The 16,436-nt window shown below is 45.5% G+C and overlaps 1 protein-coding gene across 26 annotated transcripts in view; it reads right to left on the bottom strand.

The window, feature by feature from the left end:
- Window positions 1-16,216, bottom strand: part of NCOR2 (nuclear receptor corepressor 2) — a 495,829-nt gene extending 479,613 nt beyond the window's left edge. For 8 of the 26 annotated variants that reach the window (XM_056533966.1, XM_056534003.1, XM_056533956.1 and 5 more), the window contains exon 1: window positions 15,901-16,214. The gene's annotated coding sequence lies outside the window, so the exon portion shown is untranslated. Of the gene's footprint in view, window positions 1-15,900 lie in introns of all 26 variants that reach the window. The other 18 variants (XM_056534054.1, XM_056534035.1, XM_056534070.1 and 15 more) reach the window with 6 other exon arrangements.
- Window positions 16,217-16,436: the final 220 nt, after the last annotated feature.

Here is a 16,436-nt window from a genome sequence, read left to right as displayed (position 1 = left end):
GGAAAAATGAAAAGGTATCATTGTAGAAGTTAGTTATTATATTATAGGGCAAGGAGGAAAAAGAGTGTAAAAGCGAAAATTGGCCAAACAAGTGGATCGTCATGAGGGACAAGTAGATTTTGCTCCGTTTTAGTCCCGTGTACAAGTAGTGTGTTTTTTTTTTTTTTACATTTCCACACTCCTGATAACGCACCCATAAAAGTGACCCCTTTTTAATAACTAAATTATTTAAAAATAGCTTCTGAAATGAATGAAATGCAACCCAAATTTAATTACGCTGCTTGTCCCATGTTAGTGAGTACCCCCGCTTTGGCCATATTTGGTTGCATGGCCACATAGTGGGACCCTAAAGGAGAGGAGCGCCATTTGGCTTTCAGGATATCATTCTACAAATGATAGGCTGCACTTCATCTTGCAAAGCATTCTAGCTGTCAGAACAATACCGCACCCCGAGATGTGACCCCATTTTCGAAACTACACCCCCTAAAGTATTCACCTAGGGCAGCAGTGAGTATGATGAGCCTTTATTGTGTGGCTGGAATTACTTCAAAATCAGCGGAAAAATTAGAAATTTGCTTTTTTTTTTTTTTTTTTTTATAGGGCCGCCTCCTCCTTCAAAGCAAAAGCCACAGAAAAATGGTGTCCTCCACTGAACCTGGACATTTGCCACAACACCCCATGAATACAATTTTATCAACCATAATACAAATATCAAATCGCATATGTTTTTAGCCTAGAAGTATCTAAATGTAAGTTTAAAACATAAATTTTAGTGGCTACAAATGTATTAAATCTAGGTTTCCTAGCTGGTCTAAGAGTTAGAATTTGCCTCTGCATTGGAGGAATTCCCAGCATGATAAGCCTTTATTCCATTACACAGAAAGTGCTACAGAATGTATTGAGACTAATCAAAAATCTCAACTCTTCGCTAACAAAGCACTTGTGTTCCTGGATAAGGCAGCGCAGCATAGACGACACAAGTTATTAAAAAATAGATCATTTATTCCCCACAAGTGAAGGCCTAGTTCACACAAATCTGATTTAGTGTATTATTGCAATATATTAGCAAAGAGAAGCGTTATGCAGCCTGAAATGTAAAAAAATGCTTGAAAATACAATCAAGATCCATTCCCACTGTAAGGAATGGGAGAAAAGGTGGAATGTCTCCCATTATTATCATAGCAGGCTACATATAATCACAAATCTGCACCCTTTCCACAAGGGGTTTGCATGTGTGAACAGAGCTTTATCAAACCAACTTTTTAGCTGGAATGAAAGTTCTTTTGGAAATGCAATTCAAAATGCAGAATGCCAGAAATTCCTGGGAGTAGTTTTGCTCTCCATCGACCGACCGGGTGGGACTTAAAAAGTGACTCACAGAACTGTTACTTAACCCCTTCATGACCCAGCCCATTTTCACCTTCATGACCTGGGCATTTTTTGAAAATCTGACCACTGTCACTTTAAACATTAATAACTTTGGAATGCTTTTACTTATCATTCTGATTCCGAGATTGTTTTTTCGTGACATATTCTACTTTATGTTATCGGTAAAATTTCACTGATATTTGTATCCTTTCTCTGTAAAAAATCTAAAAATTTCATGAAAATTTTGAAAATTTTGCATTTTTCTAACTTTGAAAGTCTCTGCTTGAAAGGAAAATGGATATTCCAAATAAATTACATATTGATTCACATATACAATATGTCTACTTTGTGTTTGCATTAAAAAATTGACAAGTTTTTACTTTTGGAAGACACCAGAGGGCTTCAAAGTTCCGCAGCAATTTTCCAATTTTTCACAAAATTTTGAAACTCGCTTTTTTTCAGGGACCAGTTCAGGTTTGAAGTGGATTTGAAGGGTCTTCATATTAGAAATACCCCATAAATGACCCCATTATAAAAACTGCACCCCCGAAAGTATTCAAAATGACATTCAGTAAGCGTTTTAACCCTTTATGGGTTTCACAGGAATAGCAGCAAAGTGAAGGAGAAAATTCTAAATCTTAATTTTTTACACTCGCATTTTCTTGTAGACCCAATTTTTGAATTTTTACAAGGGGTAAAAGGAGAGAAATCACCCTAAAATTTGTAACCCAATTTCTCTCGAGTAAGGAAATACCTCATATGTGTATATAAAGTGTTCGGCGGGTGCACTACAGGGCTCAGAAGGGAAGGAGCGACAATGGGATTTTGGAGAGTGAGTTTTTCTGAAAGGGTTTTTGGGGGGCATGTCCCATTTAGGAAGCCCCTATGGTGCCAGAACAGTGGACCCCCCCCACATGTGACCCCATTTTGGAAACTATACCCCTCATGGAATTTAATAAGGGGTGCAGTGAGCATTTACACCCCACTGGCGTTTGACAGATATTTGAAACAGTGGACTGTGCAAATCAAAAATTTTATTTTTCATTTTCACAGACCACTGTTCCAAAAATCTGTCATACACCAGTGGGGTGTAAATGCTCACTGCACCCCTTATTACATTCCGTGAGGGGTGTAGTTTCCAAAATGGGGTCACATGTGGATATTTATTGTTTTGCGTTTGTCAGAACTGCTGTAACAATCAGCCACCCCTGTGCAAATCGCCTCAAATGTACATGGTGCACTCTCCCTTCTGGGCCTTGTTGTGCGCCCCCAGAGCACTTTGCGCCCACATATGGGGTATCTCCGTACTCAGGAGAAATTGCGTTACAAATTTACAGGGTCTTTTTTCCCTTTTACCTCTTGTGAAAATGAAAAGTATAGGGCAACACCAGCATGTCAGTGTAAAAAATTTATTTTTTTACACTAACATGCTGGTGTAGACCCCAACTTCACCTTTTCATAAGGGGTTAAAGAAGAAAAAGCCCCCCAAAATTTGTAAGGCAATTTCTCCCGAGTACGGCGATACCCCATATGTGTCCCAAAACTGTTGCTCTGAAATACGACAGGGCTCCAAAGTGAGAGAGCGCCATGCGCATTTGAGGCCTGAATTAGGGATTTGCATAGGGGTGGACATAGGGGTATTCTACGCCAGTGATTCCCAAACAGGGTGCCTCCAGCTGTTGCAAAACTCCCAGCATGCCTGGACAGTCAATGGCTGTCCGGCAATACTGGGAGTTATTATTTTGCAACAGCTGGAGGCTCCGTTTTGGAAACAGTAGCGTACCAGACGTTTTTCATTTTTTGGGGGGAGGGGGGCTGTGTAGGGGTATGTGTATATGTAGTGTTTTTTACTTTTTATTTTAGGTTAGTGTCAGTGTAGTGTAGTGTAGTGTTTTTAGGGTACAGTCGCATGGGCAGAGGTTCACAGCAAGTTTGCCGCTGGAAGTTTGAGCTGCAGCGCAAAATTTGCGCCATCTCAAACTTGCAGCACTCACTGTAAACCTCCGCCCATGTGAGTGTACCCTGTACATTCACATTGGGGGGAGGGGGCAAACATCCAGCTGTTGCAAACTCCGAGCATGCCCTTGAGCTGTCCGTGCATGCTGGGAGTTGTAGTTTTGCAACAGCTGGAGGAACACTGGTTTGGAAACACTAAGTTGAGTAATAAACTTTCAAGTGTTTTGCAACCAAACTTAGTGTTTCCAAACCAGTGTGCCTCCAGCTGTTGCAAAACTACAACTCCCAGCATGCATGGTCTGTCAGTGCATGCTGGGAGTTATAGTTTAGCAACAATTGCAACAGCTGGAGGCACTGAGGTAGGAAACGGACAATGTTTCCCAACTAGTGTGCCTCCAGTTGTTGCAAAACTACAACTCCCAGCATGCCCAGACTGCCAAGGCATGCTGGAAGTTGTAGTTCGGCAATATCTGAAGGATCAGATGTTGCCGAACTACAACTTCCAGCATGCTTGGGCAGTCTGGGCATGCTGGGAGTTGTAGTTTTGCAACATCTGGAGGTCCACAGTTTGGAGACCACTGTATAATGGTCTCCAATCTGTGGTCTTCCAGATGTTAGAGAACTACAACTCCCAGCATGCCTGGACAGACTGAGCATGCTGAGATTTGTAGTTTTGCAACATCTGGAAGAGCACAGATTGGAGACCATTATACAGTGGTCTCCAAACTGTGGACCTCCAGATGTTGCAAAACTACAACTCCCAGCATGCCCAGAAAGCCAAAGGCTGTCTGGGCATGCTGGGAGTTGCAGTTTTGAAACTCTCAGAGGCAGCAGTGAGATCGCTTTACGGCGATCTCACTGCTGCCAATGAAGATGCCGCCCTGCTGCTGCAAACTCACCTCCGGGACGCAGCGCAGCCAGGACCGCATGGAGGACGCCGGGACCGCCGGGACCGCTCGGGACACCGCTCGGACGGGTAAGTGACGCCGGGGGACGGGTCAGGGACACTTAGCAGAGCGGTGTGTGTCCCGATCCCCGTGATCGGGACTCACACACCGCGCTGCTAAGTGTTTTCATAGCGAAACGCTGCTATCAGCTAGTCACATTTGACCAGCTGATAGCAGCGATCGCTGGGGGGGGGGGGGGGGACGAAACCCCCCGTGGTCGCACGGTAAGATGGCTGGCTATCAGTGATAGCCACCATCTTTCCGGGCGCTGCGGGGTGCCGCGAGTAGCGGCAGTAATGTCCATGACGTACCTGTATGTCATGGGTCGGGAACGCCTTGCCACCCATGACGTACAGGTATGTCATAGGTCGGGAAGGGGTTAAAGGGGTACTCCGGCGGAAAAAAATATGCTTTCAAACCAACTGGTGCCAGAAAGTTAGACAGATTTGTAAATTACTTTTATTTAAACATTTTAAGCCTTCCAGTACTTATCAGCTGCTGTATACTACAGATGCAGTTGTGTAGTTCTGATCACAGTGCTCTCTGCTGACACCTCTGTTTGTGTCAGGAACTGTCAGAAGCAGAACAGGTTTGCTATGGGGATTTGCTCCTGCTCTGGACAGTTCCTGACATGGACAGAGGTGTAAGTAGAGAGGACTGTGGTCAGACTGGAAAAAACGACAACTTATTTATCAGCTGCTGTATACGGCAAAGTACTAGAAGGGTCAGCTAGCAATAAACAAACATAATTGCACTTTTCCAAAAACAGCTCCACACCTGTCCTCAGGTTGTATGTGGTATTGAAACTTGGATTTACTTTAAACAAACTTAACTGCAATACCACATACAAACTGTGGACAAGAGAGGTGCTGTTTCCAACCTTGGACAACAGCTTAAAGAGGTACTCCGTCACTAGACAGGTTATCCCCCTATCAAAAAAGGATAGGGGTTAACATGTCTGATCGAGGGGGGGGGGGGGAAATCGGCCACTGGGAACCCCCAAGATCTCTGCAGCGGCACCCCAGTCATCTGATGCATGCAGCAAACTCCGCTCCGTGCCGGTCGACTGGCGAACACAGACACACACCCCCCTCCATTCATGTACTAGCCCCCCCCCCCTCCCCCACAATCAGACATGCTATCCCCTATCCTTTGGATAGGGCATAAAATGTCTAGGGGCGGAGTACCCCTTTAAACCAGATATGTGAATGCCCAACTACATTATTGGTGCTTGCATTGAAATGAACCGATTGTTCATGGTTTTATGGTAGTGTTGCATCAGTTTATAGGAACCAGAAGCAAAGATATGTTAAAACATTAAAGTGAAATTCCTTGGTAGGCTAACATGCCAATGAGGCAATGGTTATTTCTTTGTTGTCATGAATATTATATAATCAAGTTTAAACCAACATACTAAAAATAATGTATTACTTTCCACTTATATGCCTCGGCACTTAAAAAAACAAAAAACAACTGATATTTATGCAGCAAACTGCTGTAAACTGTAACGTTTCCAGGTCAATAAAAGCATGTAAGGGTGTAGCTGTCAGCAATCCAGTAAGGACACTTCTGAAAAATGCAGACGTTTCCCCGTGCCAAGTCCCTTGAAACTTATTAACTCGGAAGTTGTAATTCTAACTACCTTATGCCTGAGCAATGTCACTGGCGCTAAATGAAGCCTAATGGCTGCCTACTGTGAACATGTCATAGATACACCTGGAAGAACATGAAAACCTCTCTGAGCATATAACACTATAGGGTGACAGGACCAAGAAGGTTAGGTACACAAGGAAAACTCATTTTATAGAATTCTACAAGCAACCAAAAGGACAGGATACCCCATTCTTTAATAGAACGCCCTTACAGTATGGATTAGGGATCGACCAATATCGTTTTTTTTTTTAGGGCCGATACCGATAATCTGGGGAGGTTAGGGCCGATAGCCGATAACTTCTACCGATATTCCGGTATAAGTTATCGGCTATTTATTTCCCCGCGACACTGCTGCAGATCATTGATTTAAAGCGGGCGCTTTAAATCAATGCACTGCAGTGGCTTTTGCGGTGCCATAGGCCGCCGCCGCCACCCGCTTCTCTCCCCCTACCTGTCAGGTTGGTTCGGGCCATCCTTCCTTCCTGTAGTGTCCGGCGGTATTCCGGGTGGAGGGTGAACCGGTCCGGGCTGTCCTTCTCCGGGGGTCATCTTCTCCAATCCGGGCAGGCTCCAGCCTAGTAACGCAGCATAGACGCCGCTGCGCAGTGACGCCCGTGCGCAGCGACGCACCTGACGTCACAGCATCTATGCAGCGTACTAGGCCGGAGCGGAGAAGCTGACCCCCGGAGAAGAAGGACAGCCCGGACCGGTTCACCCTCCACCCGAAATGCCGCCAGACATTACAGGAAGGATGGATGGCCTGGACCACCCCCATGGGCAAAAATCCATACCGGTATACCGCCCAGCACTACGGTGGGGGGTGCGACGCGGTGGGTCGGGGGGGGGGGGGGGGCGGTCGCGGTGCGGCGGGTCGGGGCGTCCGTGGTGCGGTTGTTCGGGGGGGGGGGGGGGGGCGCGGCCGCGGCGGTGGCGGCGTGGCATTATCGTCAAGGTAATTGCCGATACCGATAATGCCCAAAATCGTGATTATCGGCCATACCGATAATCGGTCAATCCCTAGTATGGATGAAGCCGCTACAATAAAATGAGGCATCAAAGTGTAGCTCCACTATTACCAATCATCTGACTTGTCTCGAGTCATGTAAAAAAAATGGCTAGCATCCACAATGTCTACTGTAGATGCCAAAGCTACATTAAAAACAATTACAGTAACCCCCCGACCTACGATGGCTCCGACATCTGATCATTTCAACATACGATGGCCTCTCAGAGGTGATAGCATGTTGAAGGCAGCATCAACATACGATGCTTTTGTATGTCGGGGCCATCGCATAAACGGCTATCCGGCAGCGCAGACTGCTTCAGCTGCCGTCGGATAGCCGTTTACGGTGCCCCGTGTGGTCCGCTAACTATCACTTACCTGTCCTCGGGGCTCCTCTTCGGGATCCCCTCCATTGTCGGCGCTCTCCATCGTCGTCATCACGTCGCTGCGCAAGCCGTCCCGTCATCCAATAGGAGCGGCGTGCGTATCGACATGATGGCGGCGACGGAGAGCGAGGATGCCGGGGAAGCCGAGGCCTTGCCGGAGCGTCGGGGACACCCCGGGGACACGGCGACAGCGATGGAGGGCGACATCCAGGGCAGCGGTGAAGACCCCGCCGGGAGCCCTGAATGGCTCCTCAGTACCGGCCATTCAGGGCTGCTGGCGGGGAATTTAAAAATGAAAGTAAATACATCGTACATCGCAGGGGAGCGGAGCATGCCACCCGCTCCCCTGTTTAATAACTTCTAATCGCATCGGATCTCAGAAGTGAGACCCAATGCAATCAACCCCTGTTCCATGATGGGAGTAGTAGTAGTCCAGGCTGGGGGAGTCTGTAGGCAGAGGTGTTAAAACGGCCGTACCTGAGTGATGTTATGACGGGTCTTAATGGATGAATATGCCTGTTAACTTGACGGACATTATTCAGCCATTAGCCCCTATTATTTTATCCATTATTATATATCTGTTTTTATACAGAAAACAGATGTTCAATAATGGATAAATTATGCTCATAGTGTGAAAGGAGCCTAAGGCTATGTTCACATCTGCATTAGGCTGCATTCACACCACGTTTTTTGCAATACAGTTTCGGTATCAGGTTTTTGATAATAAAAACGGATTCCTCAAAACCTGACTAAACTGTATCAAAACGTGTGTACAAATTTTAATCCGTATATGGTTTGAAAAAATGATGTCCGGCTGCATCTGCTTTTTAAGAAAAAAAAGTATGCGTTTTTAACTTTTCACTCCATTATAAATAAAGTTTCACTTGTTTGTTTGAGATTCCAAGGAAAAAACTATGCAAAGTCAAAAAATGTATGGTGCAAACCGGATGTAACCGTACGCACATACGGTTCTGTACGGTTCCCATTGACTCCCATCGTTTGGCATATGGTGTTCCATGGATAGTCAATGCATACGGTTTTCAATACAGTTTTCACATTGAAAACATATACGGGAACTGTATTGTAAAAACGTGGTATGAATGCACCCTAATAATGACTGTCGCTCAACTAGGTCAGGGCTCTGTTCACACTTTAGTTATTTTCCACAAAAAAGTTGCTATTTGACAGCAAGAATAATGTAGAACTATTAAGGGGGGGGGGGGGGGGGGGGGGAGTTTTTCAAATACCCCTCAAGGCTTATGTAAAACCAAAAGCCATAATTCCCCTACAGACTATGAAAATGCCCACACATGCATGAACAGTTAGGTACTAAATAGCTGACTGCCAGGCGTTTGGCTTCAGCTGCTATTCTACATGTCTGTATTTTATTTTTATTTTCGTTTCTGTTAGTTTTATTAAAACGTAACATGCTAAAGATATTTTTTTTTCTTCAGTTTTGCCTCAATAGAATTTTGAATACAACTATAAAACCATGTACTGGAAAAATGCCTAAACAAACTAAATAAATAAATAATAAATAGAAAAAATATTATATAAAAGCCAAAAAGCCACTTCAAACTCTTTTTTAAACGTATTTTTATTTTAAAATTTTTACATTAGAACAAACAATTTAGGGCCCTTTTAGACAAGCAAACCGAAATGATCGGCGCCCATCTGTAGATCCTTCATAAGGCTCAATCTATTGTGCGCCCATTCCTAGGAGCTCATCTTCCCAATAATCAGCCATGTAAAAGGGTCTTTATTCTGAACCGGGCCTAGCAACTCTAATTCTAGGGCATATTACAAAAAAAAGATTAAAATATTGTTGTTATTAGGTTTGTGAAAGAAAATAACCTCCAATACCCCGGCCATTAGGCGTTCTGAGACGGAAGGCCTACGCAGAATTTAATGAGAGTTTCCCCTCTAATTCAGTGGGAATTCCATCAGGTATTAGACACTTGATTCAATAGGTTTCTGAACCACGTTCACACATTGTCATTAATTTGTGACACTGATCCAAATTTCACCTGAAGAATTTACTTGTCAGTTCTTGAGGCAGAATCCGCAAGGAAACATCGCATTGAAGTTAAAGGGGTGCTCCGCTGCCTAGTGCTTATTTCACCAACTTTTTACCTCTTACTTGATGACATCACATAACACCCCTGTACTGTATGCGCCTTATCCATTAGCGTTGGCGTTCTGTCTGGCTCACATTGTTGCTTATTTCCAGTTGTTCGCTCCGTGACAACTACCATTCCCCTAATACTTTGCGGCCTGATTATGCGCTTAGGTGCCACCTATTTTTCCTTGTTATTCCAACCATCCTTTTTTTTTTTGTTCACGCCTATGTGCATGCTTTTTATTTATTTATTTATTTATTTTTATTTTTTTTATTTCCGCCCATAGGCGTCCTAGCTTCCGCCCCTTGTTTCTTCTTTCCACGCCCATTATGTTCTATCATTCGGTAGAGAAATGTGCGCCTGCGCATCCCTACGCTGCCAGCGTAGTGCTAACGTAGCATACGTTAGTAGTGTAGCCATGCGCAGTTCTCCTTCCAGTTCAGGGCTTATGTTCCTAGCGTAGCCCTGCGCAGTTGTCGTTACAGCTCAGGGCTACGCTACTAACATAAGCCCTTATCTGTAAGGACTACTGCGCATGCGCAGGGCTATGCTACTGACGTTGCTGACGTTAGCACTATGCTGTAAGCGTAGTGCTGAGAACGTGATTCACAAAATGACCAGACATGCGCACTATGCGCCGAAGACGACTCTCAAAATATACATGGGACGATTGGACCAGGCTAGGACGCTCACACAAGGGGCGGCAAAAAAAGTGAAAAACGTCATTCCCACACAATTGCAAAGAATTAATATTCAAGAAGTGGGCCGGCTTGACTACGGACACGGGAGGAGGGAAATGCGGACGTCAACGCCGACACTGCAGGGCGGGCTGACAACAACATGGCTGCAAACGTTGTCAACAGTTACAAAGCACCAAAAAAACTACACTACTTCCTGCACATAGGAACAGTAAGTATAACGGAAATAATATGCATTATTGACACAGCAAGCATATTAGAGAGTTAAACAACTTTACACAATGGGCAAATGTATTGATAAAGTCATAGCAGCGGAGTACCCCTTTAACAGGACTTTGTATTTCTGCTCCAAATCTGACACATTCTGCACCAAATAGCCACCAACTTTGCCTTATTTCTGCTTCCTCTCAGCTTGGAGAAGAAAAAGGATTTCTAAACAAAACTGAACTGAGAATGTATTTCTTGTTACTTTGCTCTGGCACAGATTTTAGCAAGGGCGTACGGGAGCCTCAGATGCGCCTCTACATCAATCCAGCGTGATCATGTACTGGCAGGGGATCAGGGGACTCATAAGTGTAACTTTGGTCTTAGTAAATCCCCCAAGTGTTTTATTATGTAAATCAGGTTACACTGTAGGCTGGGTTCACACTATGGAATTTGTAAGGCCAGAGATTTTCACTGCGCCCAAGCGCAGACTGAATCAGTCAGCACTAGGACCGCACAGACATTGCCATTCCCATAGACGCCAATATGTGCAATGAGGATTCCGCCGAAAGAATGAGCAAGCTTGTTCTTTTGATGGCTTGTTCTCTTGGTGCACTGTGTAGAGGAATCTCATTGTCAGCAAAAGGATTCTGCTGCATTGGAATTTACGAATTAAATTACACCTTAAAATTACGCTCGGAAATTCCATAGTGTGACCCTTGCTTTATGGTATTCACCCAGAAAACAGTGTTATCAGAGGAAATATATCAAACCTTGTGCAATGGAATACTGAAACATTTGCTCCTAGCAACCAGATACCAGCTTTCATTTTTAGGGTAGGGATACACGGAACGGATCCGCAGCGCATTTTATGCTGCGGATCCGCCAATGATAGTCCCTACAGTGTGTCTCCAGCTGTGCCTACTTGTATCAACAATCCGCTGCTACCAGCAGATACACAGCAATCTGCGAGTCGGCACACGCATGCGCAGTGTACTAGCAGACATCGCAGCCGCTCCCCCTGCCCTAGGCCGAGAACAGCCGCAATGTCTGCGAGTACACTGCGCATGCGCTCAGCGACTCACAGAACACTGTGTGTCTGCTTGTAGCTGTGGATTTCCACTATGAGCAGGCACAGCTGGAGGCACACTGTAGGGTCTGTCATTGGCGGATCCGCACCGTGAATTACGCTGCGTATCTGTTCCGTGACCCTATCCTTAAAAGGAAACCGACATAAGGATCGCCCGTATTAACCTTAATATACAGGTATACAGTGTGGGTGACTCTCTTTAAAACACTCTTTACCTGGTTCCGATACATTCAGGAAGTCTTGAGATATGTTCCTTGGAGCCGGTAAGCTAATTTATAGTTCTGCGCAATAGAGGCGCAAAAGAGTGTTTTAAAGAGGATCACCCGCACTTTATACCTGTACATTTAGGTTAGTGTGGGTAATCAATTTCAGTTTCACTTTTAAAAAAATTTAAAAGAAAAAAAAAAAACTTAAAAATTTTTAAAGTAGTATTGTGAAAAATATTTTCATCCTATTTTCATCCTATTGCCTGGGCTGCAAAAAAAAAAAAAAAAAACTAACAGAACAAACATTAACTCACCTTCCTCTGTTCCCCCGCTACAGCTCTTGGGTCCTCCGGTCTGGTCATCTTCCTTGTGCACGGATTGTCACACTGCAGTCAGCGTATCGCCAACTGCAGCGATGTCCCACCTCAGCCAGTAATAGGCTGAGCGCAGTGTCATATAAGGAGCCTGGGCCCGCCTTCTCTCTGCTGTCCGGGCTCCTTACCTGACGCTGCGCTCAAACTGTCAACGGTCGAGGTGGGACATCGCTGCGGCTGGCGATACACTGACTGCAGTGTACCGATCCGTGCATATGAAAGAAGGAAGAAGACTGGACCGAAGAGCTATAGCGGCACAACGGGGTAAGGGAGGAAGGGGAGTTAATGTTTGTTTTGGGGTTTTTTTTTTTTGCAGCCCGGGCACAATAGGATGAAGACATATTTCACAATACTACTCCTTTAAAGGGGTACTCCCGTGGTAAACTTTTTTTTAAATCAACTGGTATCAGAAAGTTAAACAGATTTGTAAATCACTTCTATTTAAAAAATCTTAATCCTTCCAGTACTTTTTTGGGTCTGTATACTAAAGAGAAATCCAAAAAAGAAATGCATTTCCTCTGATGTCATGACCACAGTGCTCTCTGCTGACCTCTGCTGTCCATTTTAGGGACTGTCCAGAGCAGCATATGTTTGCTATGGGGATTTTCTCCTGCTCTGGACAGTTGCTAAAATGGACAGCAGAGGTCAGCAGAGAGCACTGTCTTTTTAATAGAAGTGATTTACAAATCTGTTTAACTTTCTGACACCAGTTGATTTAGAAAAAAAAAAAAAAAAAGTATTCCACGGGAGTACCCCTTTAAGAAGCAATCTGATTGGATGCTATGGGCAACTGCTTTACTTTCCTTCGTACAAGGTTAGATAAATATCCCTCATTATGTTATTAATATGACATGCTGAACGCTTAAACAAAATCATGGTTTTTATTCCATAAAAGTTATACATTATGGGGAAGATTTATCAAAAAAATGAGTGCAGAAATGTTGACCAGTTTCTCATAGCAACCAATCAGATTGCTGCTTTTATTTTTCAGAGTCCCTTTTAAAAATGAAAGAAGCGATCTGATTGGTTGCTATGGGTTCTGCATTCTATTCCGCCACTGGTGACAGGAAACTTGTCATCAGATTATACCCTATATAAAGGTCTTTTCCCACTGCTTTTTACTGTCGTTATTTTACAATAACGGATGAAAAGAAAACGGATGCAATAACTGGTAATAATGGATGATAACTGATGACCATCATCCGTTATTTTAATGTTTTTTTTCTTAAAAAAAACTGATGTTGTTCATCTGTTATCATCCGTTATTTCCAGTTACATCCGGTTTTTGTTTTGTTTTTTAAATCAGGTTTTTAAAGGGGTACTCCGCCCCTAGACATCTTATCCCCTATCCAAAGGATAGGGGATAAGAGGTCAGATCGCCAGGGTCCCGCTGCTGGGGACCCCGGGGATCGCTGCTGCGGCACCCCGCTATCCTTACTGCGCAGAGCGAGATCGCTCTGCGCGTAATGACGGGCAATACAGGGGCCGGAGCATCGTTACGTCACGGCCCGCCCACGTCAAAAGTCTATGGGAAGACTTGCATTAAGGGGATGGGACGTGATGTCATGAGGGGCGGAGCCATGACGTCACGCTGCTCCGGCCCCTGTATCGCCCGTCATTACGCACAGAGCGAACTCGCTCTGTGCAGTAATGATGGCGGGGTGCCGCAGCGGCGATCCCAGGGGTCCCCAGCAGCGGGACCGAGGCGATCTAACATCTTATCCCCTATCCTTTGGATAGGGAATAAGATGCCAGGGGCGGAGTACCTCTTTAACCCTTTTTTTGTAAAGCTGTACTGAGCATGCTCAGTACAAAAAATGGATATTAAAAAACCTGACAATAACTGATGACAGCGGATGTTTTTATTTAATTTATTTTTTTGAACATCCGGTTCCCAAAGACATCAATGTTACATTTTAACATCCATTTTTTTTTTTTTTTTGCCGGACCAAAAAATTAGTGCATGCACCGTCTTTTGTGCGGGCGAAAATAACTGACATTGGTAAAAATAGACATGCAAAAAGGTTGTCAAAAAATCCCATTGACATGAATGGGATTTTTTGACGGCCGTTTTCAGGACTTTTTGCCGGGAGTAATAACGGAGGTTTTTTTTACAGGATGATACCTGTAGTGTGAAAGGGGCCTAACTGATGGCAACGCTTTGGAGTAAAATAAGGTTTCTCACCCTGTCTGGATGTCCTCCTGAGTGGCAACACTAGAAAGGGGCACTATCTAACTACATATCAATACTCCAACCTGTGCCAGTCCATAAAAGTCTATTGACGGCACTTATAGGTAGTGTATGGCATGGCAACTGTTTAGCTATACCTATTGTATGAAGATGCTCTGATGGCTGGAAACGTGCTGCCATGAAGACACCTGCCATAAGCTGCCATGGCCATTTCCAACAGTGTTGCTATGGAGAGTGAGCTGGCAAGGCGCATGCCAGAAGAGGCGCCAACAAGCCACTCTGCCTTGGCCTGGGTATTTAAATACAAGGATAAAACTGGCAATACACATTAGATCCATATCGCCAATGCCTGTTGACTGGGCAGGACTGGATGTCCATCTAATGTGTATGGTGGCTCCAGACTCTTCCCAAGAGAAAAGGATTAGGCATGGTGGATTTAAACCTTTTATTCTCAGAGACATATGGGCTTCCTCCATCATGTCTGTAGGAGTACGGTGGGATCGGGGGGCATATACTGACCACACACCTCAATCACCTGACTCTCTGCACCGGGTGAAGAGAAGCCTAGCTACATCTCATGAAGATACCAGTTATGACAGAGATGACTGGAAGATAGGTGCCCACTAGGGAGATATAGTCTTATCCAGCACACAAAGGGTCAGTTTGGTACATGAAAAGCGCTACAGAATAGGTTGTTGCCATAGAAGCAATTGGAGATGATGAAACACTAACTATAAAGTGTGGCCCCCTATCATATAAATACAGAATATGGAGCTCCCAGTCATTTATATTGGTAAATGGGGTCCTGACATGATTTGGTCATTCCAATGAAGAGTATAGCTCCATATCAGTGGTCTCCAAACTGTGGACCTCTTGAAAAACTACAACTCCCAGCATGCCCGGACAGCCGTAGGCTGTCCGGGCATGCTGGGAGTTGTAGTTTTTCAAGAGGTCCACAGTTTGGAGACCACTGTTCTATGAGCTTCACCAGAAGTGGAGGAAACCTCCACAGAACGTCAGGCAGATAGTCGTATGAAGGCGGCCATGGAGCACACAGCCCTGCTCTCCACAAGCCTTCCCATAGGTGTCCACAGAACGTCAGGCAGATAGCCGTATGAAGGTATAAGGCGGCCATGGAGCACACAGCCCTGCTCTCCACAAGCCTTCCCATAGGTGTCCACAGAACGTCAGGCAGATAGCCGTATGAAGGTATAAGGCGGCCATGGAGCACACAGCCCTGCTCTCCACAAGCCTTCCCATAGGTGTCCACAGAGAAGCCGCAGCCTCGCCTCCTGAACTTGCACTAGGCCTCAATGCCGCACACTTCAGCCCAACTCCTGTCCACACGGCCTCACACCGTCATGTCTTCCTTCACCAAGCCCTGACACAGGAGCCATTCCCGTCCCTGCTTCTAGGCCACTCCAGGGAGAAGTTGTGAGGTGAGGCGGCGGCAGCTGCCGACACTTTCCCGGCACAGGGAGGGGGAGAGGCGGCGGCAGCGATGCCACAATCTGGCCGGAGCCCAAACTGCATGCAGCTGGGGAGGAAACGCGCTGTGAGAACGAGCACTGGAATAGCGCCTGTCACCCCTCCATAAACAACAAGCGCCTCCGCATTCCAGGCCCGGAGGGGTTACAGTGCAGGCTAAACGCGGGACCGCACAGGCAGTGACCCTCCAGCACACGGCTCATTCGTGTCCCTTACCTCAGGATCCATAATGGCTCTTCTCCCCCCACACACTCGTCCTCACGCCCTAGAGCCGAGCAGCCGGGCTGATCCCAGTGTCAGCAGCGGCCGCTACATGGATGGGCTTCCCCGGGCACACGCGGCTCCTTTATACCAGGTTAAATCCACAGACTGTCGGCTGCTGTCTCCCCGGCGCTCGGCTAAGATGTCTGGCTGGGGCTGCTTCCCTTTGCTCTGTAGAGCAGCAAGTTTGTGATCATGCTTTGCTTGGCTCCTTCTGTGTCTGTGATTCTGCAAGAGATTGATGGCACGGTTCCAAGCAAGGCTTACACCAAACAAATAGCTTTCACATTTCTGCCTGGGCTCTTCTTAAAGGGGCAGCCTCCTTTTCTCCTGGCAGAATTTTCATGTCATCATCCTCTAGCTGGAATAGTTTAGACATTTACTGACATACATTCTTCTAGAAATACATAGTGTCATGTGTGTGTTTCGGTGTTTCCCAACCAGTGTGGCTCCAGCTGTGGCAAAACTACAACTCCCAGCATGCCCAGGCA

The sequence above is a fragment of the Hyla sarda genome, chromosome 1, assembly GCF_029499605.1.
Source record: "Hyla sarda isolate aHylSar1 chromosome 1, aHylSar1.hap1, whole genome shotgun sequence".
Lineage (NCBI taxonomy): Eukaryota > Metazoa > Chordata > Amphibia > Anura > Hylidae > Hyla > Hyla sarda.
This window is presented reverse-complemented; position numbering and strand designations above follow the sequence as displayed.